The following is a 14,264-nucleotide window of genomic DNA, read 5'->3' on the forward strand; positions in this document are numbered from 1 at the left end:
ATGGGAAGGAAGGAGGTGTGGTTGAATGAGAACCACACAAATTCAAGGGCAAGAAGGTAATTGACTAAAGCAAGCACAAAAACCAAGCAACCAAGCCAAGCAAAAACCATTTTCATCAAAAATCAAAAGCAACCAAGGCTTGTTCATGAAGCTCTCGGGTGGTTTCTTAAGAAATGGGAAGTCCAAGCTCCTCCACTTGTTATTTTCCAAGGTAATTATCCTAGCTCCTCCTAGTTAAGTTACATACTTCCTATAAGTTTAAGCTTCTAATTCCAAGCCAATCTTTTTCTATAAATCATCAAAGAAGATGGTGAATAGTGTTTTCAAGAACTAAAATTTGTGTTCTTGAAGTTTTGTTTAGATTAAGCTTGGTTAAGGGCTTTAAAGGTGATTCCAAGCCATCCTCTTGATTCTCCACTCTCCAAGGAAGGTATAAACTACAAACCCTAGCTTTAGTTTTGAGTAATTAGGATTGAATGTGTTTGATATAGCATATGTGAGGCATGATGCTTGATTGGTTGAAGTTTGGTTGAGTTTGTAGAGATTAGTTGGTTTTGTTGTATTGTTGGAGTTGTAAATCTTGGTAATTAGTTAAAGAACCTAAGTAAAGCTTTTAGTTCATGTGAGGAATAAGTATAAATGGTTAATATGGATTTGTTGGGGTTGTTATGATGTGATAAGGATGGATATTGGTTGTATGATTGATTTGGGGTTGATTTGTGGTTGGTATCGAGTGGTTTAAATTTGGGAAATCGCGTAAACATAGCCGTCGTAATGTCCGATTTACCGTAGACTGTTTTTTTGTTCTTAACATCAGAACCCTTGAACTCACTGCTAGGTTTTGACCATTGTCATGTTTAGATAGTTCATGTTACGAGCTTCGTTTTGATATGTGGTTCGTTTGATTCCGATGAACGGTTTAGGAGAAACGACCGTTTCAAGTAACGGCGTTTCGCGAACGAAACTTTTTCCCCTCGCCTTACTTTGAAATGTAGGTTAAAGACCGAAAAGGGTTAATTAATGCATGAAACATTTATGGTAAGTGTTTTAGGCAGTTGGTAAGTCACTCGCGAAGGAATCGCTTTAAAACTCGTAAAGGTTAAATTATTAAAAATGGTGGAGCCGAGGGTACCCGAGTGACTTAAGCGAATCAGTGAGCGTAAAACAAGCGTTAGAGTCTAAGTTAGTTAAAGTATAGATTTACAAGTGACTTTGGTTTAATTCCAACTTACTTGTTGTTTATAGGTTACCAGACTCGTCCCGAGCCATTCGTAACCCCCAGTCGCTCAGGCAAGTATTCTATCCGTTATACTGTTGTTGTGATGAATACACTTGTATATGCATTATCTTGCGATAGATGCATGTTGGTTATTTAGCAAATTCTTGCGATATATTGTAGCATGTGATATGGTATATATGCATGCCTGTTTCATATTCTTGAAATATATATCTGTTGGTTCATTTGATAATACCTATGCTAGAGGATAGCGGTATCTTGCATATACCCTTAGTATAGGGACCCAAAGGTGAAAATATTTTCTAAAACCGGGAGTCGAGGATCCCGAGTAGATTTTGTATATATATGGATATGGATATATATATATATATTTATATATATATACATATATATGGTCATAGTTTTCAAAACTATTAATCGAATAAGGTTTATTCGATAACTTTAAACTTTATTTATTATTGAATATTATTTCGAATATTATTCGAAGGCGTATGACTCCTTTTATTATTTATTGAATATTATTTGAATATTCATTCGAGGGCTTATGACTCAGTTTATATTATTTAATGAATATTATTTGAATATTCATTTGAGGATGTATGACTCCTTTATTTTATTTAATGAATATTATTTATAATATTCATTCGAGGTATTATGACTCAGCTTATTTTATTTATTGAATATTATTTGAATATTCATTTGAGGATCTATGACTCCGATTATTTGCTGAAATATATTCTTTATTTCATTAGAGAATAAACTGTTAATAATCAAACTTATTTTCAATTATTCAAATAAAGATAATACTTTCACATAAGTATATCTTTGGTTATTTAATACTCGTTTCAAGTATAAATTTTAATACTTCTACTTCAATTATTTTTATAAAGATTATTCTTTATGGGAATATTATTTAATTAATAATATTCAGATATTTTCTAATATTCTGGGGACTGATTTACTTCATTAAATCAGCCTTACTCCAAACACTCTTTAAAGTGTTTTCGAGTCTTCAAAATGATTTTTAAAAGTCAGAGCGGATCCCAAAACTCATTTTTATATTTAAGATCTTCCTTTTAAAGGGGATTTAAATACTCGCTCAAAACCTGGGGAATCCGGCTCTGTGGTGTATTTTATATTCGCAACGAGGTTACAGATTTGGTAAATGAATTGATTACTTGCCCAACGTTCGGGAAGTAAGCCCATCTCATTGAGTCGGCATAAGCGACAGGCCGGGGTACGGTCTATTATTGTGTAAGTGGCTGGGTGGCAGTCCATCAACGCGTGAGGGACCGGGGTACGGTCGAGCGCGAGGTCCTAATGCGGCCAGGGTGATGACCGGTGAGGAATTCATCCATCTACAGTAGAAAAGGTTACTTATTGGTATCTTTGCCTGATCAGCGAGATATCGGGTTTATGCAAAAAATTCTTTTCCTTTCCAAAATTCATTAGATGTTTCAAACTCTGTTCATACTTTACATAACAGAGGTTCCAGGAAATGTTTAAGAGATATATATATGTGGATATATATATATCGGGACTAAATAAAGTATCTCGTAACTTTATTTCATTCAATAATATTTCAAAGATTGAATCTATTCAAATCTTGTCTTGTAGTCTCATCTATGTGATGAACTTTTGAAACTGATTATAACTTGAACGGTGGTAGTTCAAGTAGTATTGGGAAAGATATAAGTATATTGGGGTATTTGGTAACCTCATCTTTTAAACTTATATCTAATTAATAATTGTCTTATGAATGACAAAGATTTTCAGAAAAACGTTGAGACAAGGTTAGATATATGAGATCACCTTGCAACGATATTTTTATACAGTTGTACAATGGGACTTTGTGTATATTATGCATGGAAGAGGACTTCCATTACTTTGAAAAGTATATATGTATATATACTGAATATTTTGCGACTTCATCGCATTAAGATATCAAACTTGGTTCATTTCTTTTGACCAAGATTTTCATGAGTATTATGAGTAGACTCATATACTATTAATCATTATACATATTATTTTGGTGGGCTTGCTGCTCACCCTTGCTTTCTTCTTTCATCACACAACATCAGATAGATAAGATGAACAGGACCAAGCTCCCAATTCGCGATCGGATAGGAAGCGTTTCGCAGCTTCCTATAGGCATTGAAGTCACTGTAGCTGAGGTAGGGAACTACCAATAGACTAGGCTTCAACTTTTGATGTACCAGATTTATGTATATTTATGAATTGTAATAATGGCAATGAAATGTAAATTATTCAGAACCTTTTTAAGGTGTATTGACATATAATTGTGGAATAAAATGACTTGTGATTATTTTTGGATGTTCATCTCTGAGACTATAACGTGTGGTGTGTGTGTTTATTGTGGGGTCACAGTACAGAGTAGTTGAGAAATTATTAAGATTGGGTGTTAATAAGGGAAATGGAACTCGTGACAACCCGGATCCCCGACCCCGGATCTGGGGGTGTTACAGGAGAGGATTTAGATAGCTCCCCCTCAGGAGTACTATCCTCAAACCTTACAGTCTGTGATGACTGATTTGCACATGAAGGTGCATTTTTAACCACCACGGGGTCTTCAGTAAAAACTGATGAATCCCCCATGTTTGTGATGGTGTCATCCAGGTCTATCCCAGCTAGTAGCCTCTCACCATCTGAATTTGGTGTCTGGGTGGTGAGAAAGGTTTCTGGAACCAAGTCACTTGAAAGGGGAAACACTTGAGGATTTGATTCAAGTGTTTTAGTATCGGAAGAAGAAATATTAGATATAAGAGTTTGAAATTTAGGACTGAGTGTTGGGAGCTCCCCCTGAATGGATGAGGGAGCTTCAAGAGATGTGCTCTCCTTGTGTGTGCCATCCTTGTTTCTCCTTCTATACACTTGTATTTGATCAAGTGATGGTTGTTCAAACTCTTTACATGGTACATTTGGGAGAATGCTCTTTTCAATAGAAACACCCTGTTGAGAGGATGTCTCTAGAATCTGTTTTGGCCCCATTTATACAACTACATCCTTTTGGGAGGATACAGAGGTGGCTTGAGTGGTCAACTCACTTTGTTTAGCTTCTTTGTTTTTATGACCGAGGGTGACTCTTGTTGTATTTGAACCTCACTACTCTCATTCATTACAGTAAGGGTTATCTGCTCTCTCTTCTTTTTACTCACTTCACCCTTTTGAGAGGATGAAGTGGTTGGTTTCCTAGCTGCTATTGATTTTGAAGAAGTGGTCTCAGCTTGGGAAGGCCTCTATTGGTTTTCCTGTATTTGAACTTCTACAGGTTCAGGGACCATAGTTGTACTAGATTGTACATTTGATCTCATCAGTCATTGGGTAAGGGTAAGTCTTAAACCTCTCCATCATGAATGGAGTGATTTTCAGACTTACATTTACCTTGTTCTTTGTAGTAAGTGAACCAAATATTTTGGACACTTGCTTACAATTGCCTATTTTAGTGTTATCTATACCATTCAACAAATGTATATCTGTTACTTTATGATTTAAAGTAGACATAATAAATCTAGGAAAGAAAATTTCCTTACCTCTAGCAGATTGGGACATAGTTAGCTTGGTAGAAAGTTCTTCCAAGATCAATATACCAACATTCAAGTGTCTGTTGTGGGATATTGAGAACACCAGCTTCTACACTACACTTGAGATGTTGTTATACCACGTCTTCCTGCATATGAAGGCCCTTACCATAGAATCAAACACAAAGGACCATTGCTTCCTTAGGATTGTTCTGTTCAAACTTTCCAGGTTGATTCTTCCACCATAATTGATTAAATCCATAAACTGAGCTAGCTTATCTTGTGTTGGCATCTCCACTAGATCTGCAGTTGGAAGACCTAAAGATGTATTCACATATTTCTCATTGAACTATATCTGTTGGCCTCCAATTGTGCAAGTTACCACCAAGGACACAAAGTTGTCATTCATAACAGTTCTTACCACAGCTGTTGTCCGAAATTCATGCAAAACATCCAAGTACAGGACTGAGTTAGCAATTAAAGCACCTGCAAGATAGAATTTAGACAAAAAATTTACAAACCCCTTAAAACTGTCAGGGGTTTGATTAGCGTCAGTAAAAGTGAGATAGTTGGTTCCTTTCTCTGGGATTGTAGCTCTAACAATATTGAGGGTCATTGTTGTTGAGTAAGAGTGAATGGGTAAGAAAAAATTAGTGAGAAAGAGTTTGAAATAAGAGAGAAATCAGTTTTGAATTGAAAAGGCTAGGTCACTTAGAGTTCTCGAAGGCGTAAGTATAGGTATTGAGATGTCTGAGTAATTATAGTAAAAACAAATGACTTATCGAGGAATCAAAAATAGAAGTTTGAAGTATACTTATCGAGAAGTCATTTTGAAAAGGAATTACATATCGAGAAGTCATTTTAATTAACTCTTTTTTAGAACTAAAATTAACTTAACGAAATGTCAAATAAATACTCAGTTTTCCTAAAATGGACTAAATTAATTCTAATTTATCAAGAGAAATTTACCAAAGTAATTTATTGAATTAAAAACTATTTCAGTTCTGGGTTATTTATAAGTCTAAATGTAGTTGTAGAGAACTCTGTGAATTAACACTAATACAGAACTCTATAATGACTTATCGATAAGTCATAATAAAACTTATCGAGAAGTCCCTCAAGAAGTCAGAAAACTAACTTGTCGAGAACTCACTCGAGAAGTCTTAAAATGACTTGTCGATAAGTCAATTAGACTTATCGAGAACTCAGTTCCTATATGCTCTTGATTACTTTAATTATGTCTTGTGTTTATTTTACATATTAAAGATGTAAATTAACATTTTGACAATTTTCTTAGAATTGAAAAATTCCAACCTAAACTTTTATTTTTGAAAAATAAATATGCAGAGATTTCTGAAATATTTATAATTCATATTTCAATTAATTTCTAACAAAATCAAATTAATTTTAATTTACTAGAAATTAATCTGCTGCAACACATTAGTTGATTTCTCGCCTTAGGATGAAGAATTTAACATTCCAATTTTACCTACAAGTCTAGTGAAAGTTGCTTCATCCAAAGGTTTAGTAAAAATGTCAGCTAGTTGTTTTTCTGTTGGAACAAAAATGAGCTCAATGGTACCATTTGCAGCATGTTCTCTAATAAAATGGTACCTTACATCAATGTTCTTTTTCCTAGAATGATTAACTGGATTAGCCACTATAAATATAGCACTAGTATTGTCAGACATAATATAACGCCCCCAAATCCGGGGTCAGGGGATTTGGTCATCACTATAAAACTTCAATCCAAATTAACCTGCTTAATTAATAAACAAATGCCAGCGGAAGATATTTATCATTTATGACCCCAAACTAATCCAAGATCTTTTAAGGTTACAGTTCTAGAAACAAGATATCCAAATTCCACAAATAAATTTTTCACTTTCTTTTAAAACTCTTTTCAATAATTCTCAACCTTAAAACTTAACCCGCTAGTATAAGTTCGAAAAGAAGTATACTAGGCCCAAATACAATACACAATTATAATATAATATAGTATAAACAACTTTACATAATAAAACTTACACTAGTCCGCAAACCCTGGACCAACCACCTTCGAAAAGCTTCTTCTTTGCTTCCTCGAATTATGCAGCTAAACAGCGCAAGCTAATCCTCACTGGAGGTTAAATTTAAAAACATGCAAGTATGAGCGAAAGAAATGCTCAGCAAGATCATTATAGCATATATAGGGTCGTTTTGATATAAAACCGACATCTGCATTAGAGCAGAACATTTAAAATTATAATTGTTGAATCATAAAATTTTAGTTGAGGAACCCCATAATTGATTCCTTAATTGTATTCAAAACCATTTTGATATTTTTGAGCGAAATGCTTCAGCAATACTTTGAATCTTGACGAGAGCAAAGCTCATGAAACAGTGTTTACGGAAATATCATAAACCACAATAACATGAAACAATGATTATGGAATGAATCATAAACTTTACTCAAAACCGAAATCTTGAAATTGATACTTATTTTGCTGTCATATCAAATTAGATATCAATGCGAACTTTGATGCTCACAACATCCCATACTGAAGTCAACATCAATCATCTATACTAATACAACATTTGATATTTAACAACAAACTAAGTATCCACAAAATCAGAAACTGAATCAAAACCACAATTCACTTTTAATCCAAAATAGAATCAGTTGATAAATCATTTATTCTATGATTATCAAAACCATAAAGAAATTTAGATATCAATTTAGATTGGAACCAATAACATTTCATGCTGTTCCCGATGATCAGTCACGAAACAACACCGGTATCCCGCAACCATACCGTAAATATAGGTACTACATGTATCCCGAAGACATACGGTACCTATAGGGCGCCAGAAAAGGCATAACTAGCCTTGAAAGATATTACAGCTGGACCGATATCTCGATCACCTATGCTGTAACCAATAACCAGTAACCAGTAACCATTCCAATCTTAAAAACCTTTTTATTGAAAAAGGAGCTGAATCCTTCGACATCCTAAATAATTTTTATTCCCCCAATCACTTAGGCAGGAATTCTCGCAACAAAATCATCTTTCTCAAAATCCAAAATATTTATAAATCCAGTAATTTGATAAGTAAAACATTTAACTATTCTGAACATAGAATAGCAGAGGGTACTAGCATAAACAGAATTATTTAATTCAGCGATATATAAAACATTTATCTATTCTGAACTGAGAATAGGAAAAACAATACTTGCATGATAAGATTTAAAATAAATATCAATTGAACAATAAGTGATGATAGGGATACTTGCCTTTGGGTTTTAGTAGTTAGTCACACTCGTAAAGACGCATCTATTCTGACATTCTGTCTCAAAACATCACCATCTTTCTTTTCAACACTCCATCAATATGTTGCTCCTGCGATTGCTAGAAGCCAGATACCCAATACCATTCCATCTCATTCTTTATCCGACATCTTGTCCCGATCAACTCGAGAGATCCGCATCTATAATTAAAAGATATAGCTTTAATTGTCTAAACGATAATCACTCAACGAACTACGCATCAAAAGCCTATCGTCTACCCATACGATAGCCCACACATAAATATAACAGATAAACACAGGACTCTTGATCCCGATACGCACGTAATTTATATAGAACGTAATCATATAAGCCACGTATCACATAATTCATATCACATAAGACTCGGTTCGTCAAAAGGGTCGACTCAGTATGTTTTAAACTGAAATCGGGTCAAAATACGATTTATCGATCAATAATCGATTCAGAATGATTAACAAATCAAACGACCTTTGGAAACAAAATAATTTGGGTCTCGAAAGTATTTTTATTGAAAGCGAAATATTTTTCTGAGTCTGGAGGCGTTCATTTCGTATTAAACGGACGAACGGTTCATTTATAAAAATATCTTGTCCCAACACGTAATTAGGTTTCACAAAAATTTAATTATATAACCTCGTTCGACGTCTCCGATAATTGCAGGTTACGTTCCCATATTTTCAGAATTAATTTACCGAAAATCGGGCAGCGTCTCCTTTGTTTATCAGCCTACCCGTCAAACATCCCGACGTCAACCAATCACAACACAGTCAATCGCAATCCACAATCCAATCACCAACTTCAATTAACAACGCCAATTTGTAATTCACCAAATCCAATTAAATACAATTAATAAATGTTATCATCCGTATTTTATGTTTTAATCCGTATTTTATAATTTTATTTGTCATTTGTATTTTTAAATCATATTTTGTATTTTAAATTGAAGGACTCAGAACAATGTCATCACCGTCCACCGTCGGCTCGCCGAAGCTCATCGCCGACGACGATAAAATTTACGGGTACCCGATTAATTTCGGGTTTTCTACGTAAATTCCATCGATTAATAATATAATTCTCGAACAAAAATATTTTATTTCACGAATCGAAGTCAAGTAATTAATTCCTTCAAGATTAAATAAAATAATCGAAAGAACGTAATTAAATACGCATATACAATCACAGGCAACAATCAGGGAAACGTCCCGCTACCCACACGTGCAACACGTGAACCACAGAAACCAAGAAAAAAAAAGCAACAAAACGGCCAACACCGAACAACATAACCAAGAAATAGGGGACAATTACAGGATATACACAGAGGCTATACATACGCAGAAGAAATACACACACACCTAAACTCACGCAACACCGGAAAAAGAAGAGTGGAAACGAGAGGGAAGTGAAGGAGATAGAGACAGAACATAAGAGAGGATCAAAAGAGAGAAGAAAGAAAAGAGTGGGTGTTGGTGATGTACCGGAGAGCGGTGGTGGCGACGGAGGAACACGGTGAAGAAGAGGGAAGAGATGAGAGAATACTGTGAGAGAAATAAAAAAAATGATAGATGAGGTTCAAGAAGAAATGGATAAGAATTAGGGATTTTATCGTATTTGTTACGATATTTCTGATCCTGATACTGAAATTTAAAAAATTAAACGAGTATTTAGTGAATAAAATAATTCGAAATTCACAAAAATAATCTTAAAATCCCAAAATAATTAGGAATTAATAAAATTAAATTTGCAAGATTTTTAAATCATTTTTATAACGGGCATCGGACCCGTATTTTACAATTTAACGAATACACATGCGGTTAAATAAAAGCCAGAAAATTTCCGAAATAATTTTAAAATTCTTGAAATATTCCAAACTTAAATAAATATGAGTTTCGTAATTTTTGAAGAATTTTGGAATTAAATACGGATTTTACAAATAAATGAAATCAGAAAATCATACAGGGCTAAATAATTGATGAAATATTGATTTCTAAATTTTGTAAACTCCCAAAAACACTTATTGTAATTATAAAGTCACAAAAATAATTTTAAAGATAATTTAAATATTTATGAAATTAAATTTTTAATAAAATCACTTTTAAAGACAAAGACAAAAACAAAACGATACGACTCAGTAATTAATAATACAAATAATCCTCAATCACAATTGAGTCCCACACAATTAATATTACATACAACACATAGCAGACATAATATCCATCCAATCGCGAATATTACTAAACGAACTCAATTTACTGATACCAATAAAATGATCGGTTTTCAAATAAACTTTTGAAAATAATACATTTATGTAAATATTTTTAGAAATTAACAAGGATCGATATAACACTCAACAATTAGCACATTACCATTTAATAACACAAACTCGTCAAATAAGAATAAAATTTCCACCATTTTATTCCTTCTAAATCATAAAATCACATAAACCTATTCAAATATTAATAATAATAATTCTGAAAATACAGGATATCACACATAATAGGAATTTTGTGTAACACTAAGCCATAATCCATTAGCAGATTTCTAATCCAAAGCAATTGAGCACATCAACTTCCAACAACAATGTATTCTGCTTCAGCCGTAGAAGTTGACACATATTGTTGTTTCTTGCTATGTCAGGATACAAGTCTTTGCCCAAGAAACTGACAGCTTCCACTAGTACTTCTTTGACTGACTTGAAGTCCAAGAAAGTAACTTAATTCCCCCATCATACTCATTCATATTCACTCTACATAAGCTTAGAGAATCTTTGGCAAAACTTTTCATTTGTAGAACCAAAGATAATATCATCCACATAGATCTGAACAAGGATCATATCATCACCATGCTTCTTGTAGAAGAGAGTCTTGTCTATGGCACCTCTAGTAAAACCATGTTTGAGTAAGAATATTGACAATATATCATACCAAGTTTTGGGTTCCTACTTTAGTCCATATAAAGCCTTGAGTAGCTTGTACACAAAATCTGGAAATTCCGGGTCTTCAAAGACAGGTGGCTGTTGCACATAAACTTCTTCTTCTAACTCACCATTTAGGATGGCACTTTTGACATCCATTTGATACACTTTGAAATTTAAGTATGCAACATATGCTAGAAAAATCCTTATTGCTTCAAGTCTTGCAACTGAAGCAAAAGTTTCATCATAATCAATTCCTTCTTCGTGTGAGTACCCTTTTGCAACCAACCTTGCCTTGTTTCTGGTAACTATACCATTTTCATCCATTTTGATCCTGAACACCCATTTTGTTCCAGTTACACTTCTATTCTTGGTACAGGAACTAACTCCCAAACTTTGTTTCTTTCAAAATGATTAAGCTCTTCACGTATGGCAGATATCCAATTGGTATCCATTAGAGCTTTTTCAGTTTTTTTAGGCTCTACTTGTGACAGAAAGCATGCATGTAGGCACTCATTTGCAGTAGCACTTCTATTCCTTACACTAGCATTGGGATCACCAATTATTGCATTTGGATTGTGAATCCTATCCCATTTTTTGGTGTAAGTTTGTCTACTGGTGCCTTTATCATTTTCTTTATTATTGGTATGACTAGTAGATCCTTCTTCTCTTTCTCCCCCTGTGTTTGTGCTATCAAATTCATGTGTTTGAAAAGAGCTTCCATTTCCATGATTTTCCTGTTTAGTAGTTTCTTCATTCATCATCTGTTGTGTGCATTGACTTTATCTTCTTCATCAAATGCAAGGGCTTCAGCTTCATTATCATTAAGGCATTCCAAGTCTGGACACTTGTCATCATCAAAAGTCACATATGTGCTTCCCATGATTTTCTTTTGATCAATTACATAGACCTTGTTGGTCTCCAATGAATATCCAAGAAAAATTACTTCAAAAACCTTTGATTCAAATTTTCCCACATATTCAGAGTTGTCTTTTACAATGTAACACTTGCTTCCAAACACATGAAGATGCTTTACTGTAGGGTTGCTTTTAGACATGATTCAGTAAGGTGATTTGCCATGAATCTTGTTAATGAGACATCTGTTTTGAGTGTGGCATGCAGTATTAGCTTCTTCTGAAAAACTAGTTGGCAGATTGGTTTTTTAGCATTGTCCTTGCATCTTCTACTAATGTTATGTTCTTTCTCTCAACTACCCCATTTTGTTGAGGTGTTCTAGTAGCAGAGAATTCTTGAACCATGCCTTTGTTTTTGCAGAATTCATTCAATGTTGCATTTCTAAATTCTGTCCCATTATCACTTCTCAATCTCTTTATGTTAAGTCACACAACACTATAGAAGGGGGTTGAATATAGTGTTTATACAATCAAATCGATTTAGAACACAAGTATGTAACAGTAATCAAGTTTATTCAATATAATAAGCTATGTTACAAAGTAGGTTAAACTACTCTCTCGGTGATGAACAATATCACTAAGAGCTGCTAGGTTACAATGAATAATGTTCTCGTGAATGATAACACTTATAGTGTAAACCTAAGCTATGTTTATATAGTACACAGTTACAAGATATCTTCTAATTGATATGGAATATAATTCAGTCTCCTAAAATATATCAATCAGATATTATCTTCTACAAGTCTTCTAGTTGTCCAACTCTTCATGCATATCTTCTTTTATTTTAGTCCAGATCCTCTCCTGTAAATCAGCCGCATTCCTTATCTGAAGTACCCTTACTTAAGTCCTGATATATATCCTGATGGCCTTAAGTTCTGATATAAGTTCTGACTTCAGTAAGTTCTGATTTCCAGTAAGTCCTGATATTAAGTTTTGAAACTAAACACAATAGATTAGACATGATATCACAAATATATCTAACAATCTCCCCAACTTGTAAATTATGAAAAATATACAAGTTAATAGATTTGATGATGTCAAAAACATTTAAGTACAAATGCAATGAGAGTTTATTTAAAAAACTAACTACAACTTACAGTCCTTGCAGCTTTTACCAATTTTACCGAGTCAATCTGAATCCAAAATGATTCTTAACAAAGTTTGATATCAGCTTCTCTTCTGCATTTCTTAGGATTTGAGCTAATGTAGCCTTGACTTGCTTCATTTCTTCATCTTGACTTCTAATCTAGTAGATGGCAGTCCTGAGTGCTGAGATGTGATTTCTTTCCAATCCATCACCAAGTCTGATTACTCTTGGATGAGATGAGTCTTCATTATAGCACAGACATTTCTCTTTCAGAATAACTTCAAGTTTAGCAGAATTCTTCTTTATTGGAATTACACTTCCATCATATTCAACTATCTTTGGAACAAATTCTACAACCCTTGATCCAGAGATTCTGGCTTTATCCCTTATGGTCTTCAATATGAAATTTGACCATCTTCTGGTAATCTCAGACTTTATCTCCAAAAAATTATGAAAGAATTGAAGTTCTTTCAGAGATTTGTTTAGCACATCTGATTTTGACATTCTGTATGTTCTTCCATCTTCAAGAAACGGAATCAGCTTTTCTTTGAAATTACTCTTATCATGAGTATCCAGTACCACTTGAACAGATATAACCTTGTCAAGGTGTTTCTGTGTAACTTCCTCAAGTGGTTTGTCAGTTAATAAGAATTGATCTCTGGTAATTACTTCAACTCCTGTTTTGATCTTGGCATCTTCAGAACTTAATCCAGCTCTGTATCTTGCTTCTCTGGCTTTTAATCCAACAGTCATGAAATCAGATAGCAGTTGACATTTCTTAGGATCTGATGGATTAACATTTTTCCATAGGAGTTTCCTCTTATCAGTAACTGTCATTTTGTTCAAATCAACTTGAGCTCTGTCAGAGGTTGATGTCTTGATGACTTGATTGGGATTTGCTGATTCTTCTATAGCTTGTTGTTCTTCACTCTGAACAACTTGAGCTATGCCAGAGGTTGTCTTAGATTCTTCTGTTATCTTCTTTCTTTTCAGAGTTTGAACAGTTTCATCTTCTGCAGCTGTATCATCAAAAACCTGAACCATTTTGCACACAGGTTTCATCAAGATTTAAGGAATCTTCATCTCCCGTTTCTTTGTTGGTTCATCAATCTTTCCTTTCCCTTTTGCCTTGGGATCAATTTAAATTTGTGATCTTGTCTTGGGCTTTGAAGCCTCAGAAGTTGACCTTTCCTTGATCACAATGCCTTTTACCTTAGGCCTTGGAGGTTTCTTTGCATTAGAAGCTTTAGATTTAAGATTTGTCTTCTC

Source organism: Apium graveolens, chromosome 9, assembly GCF_009905375.1.
Source record: "Apium graveolens cultivar Ventura chromosome 9, ASM990537v1, whole genome shotgun sequence".
NCBI lineage: Eukaryota > Viridiplantae > Streptophyta > Magnoliopsida > Apiales > Apiaceae > Apium > Apium graveolens.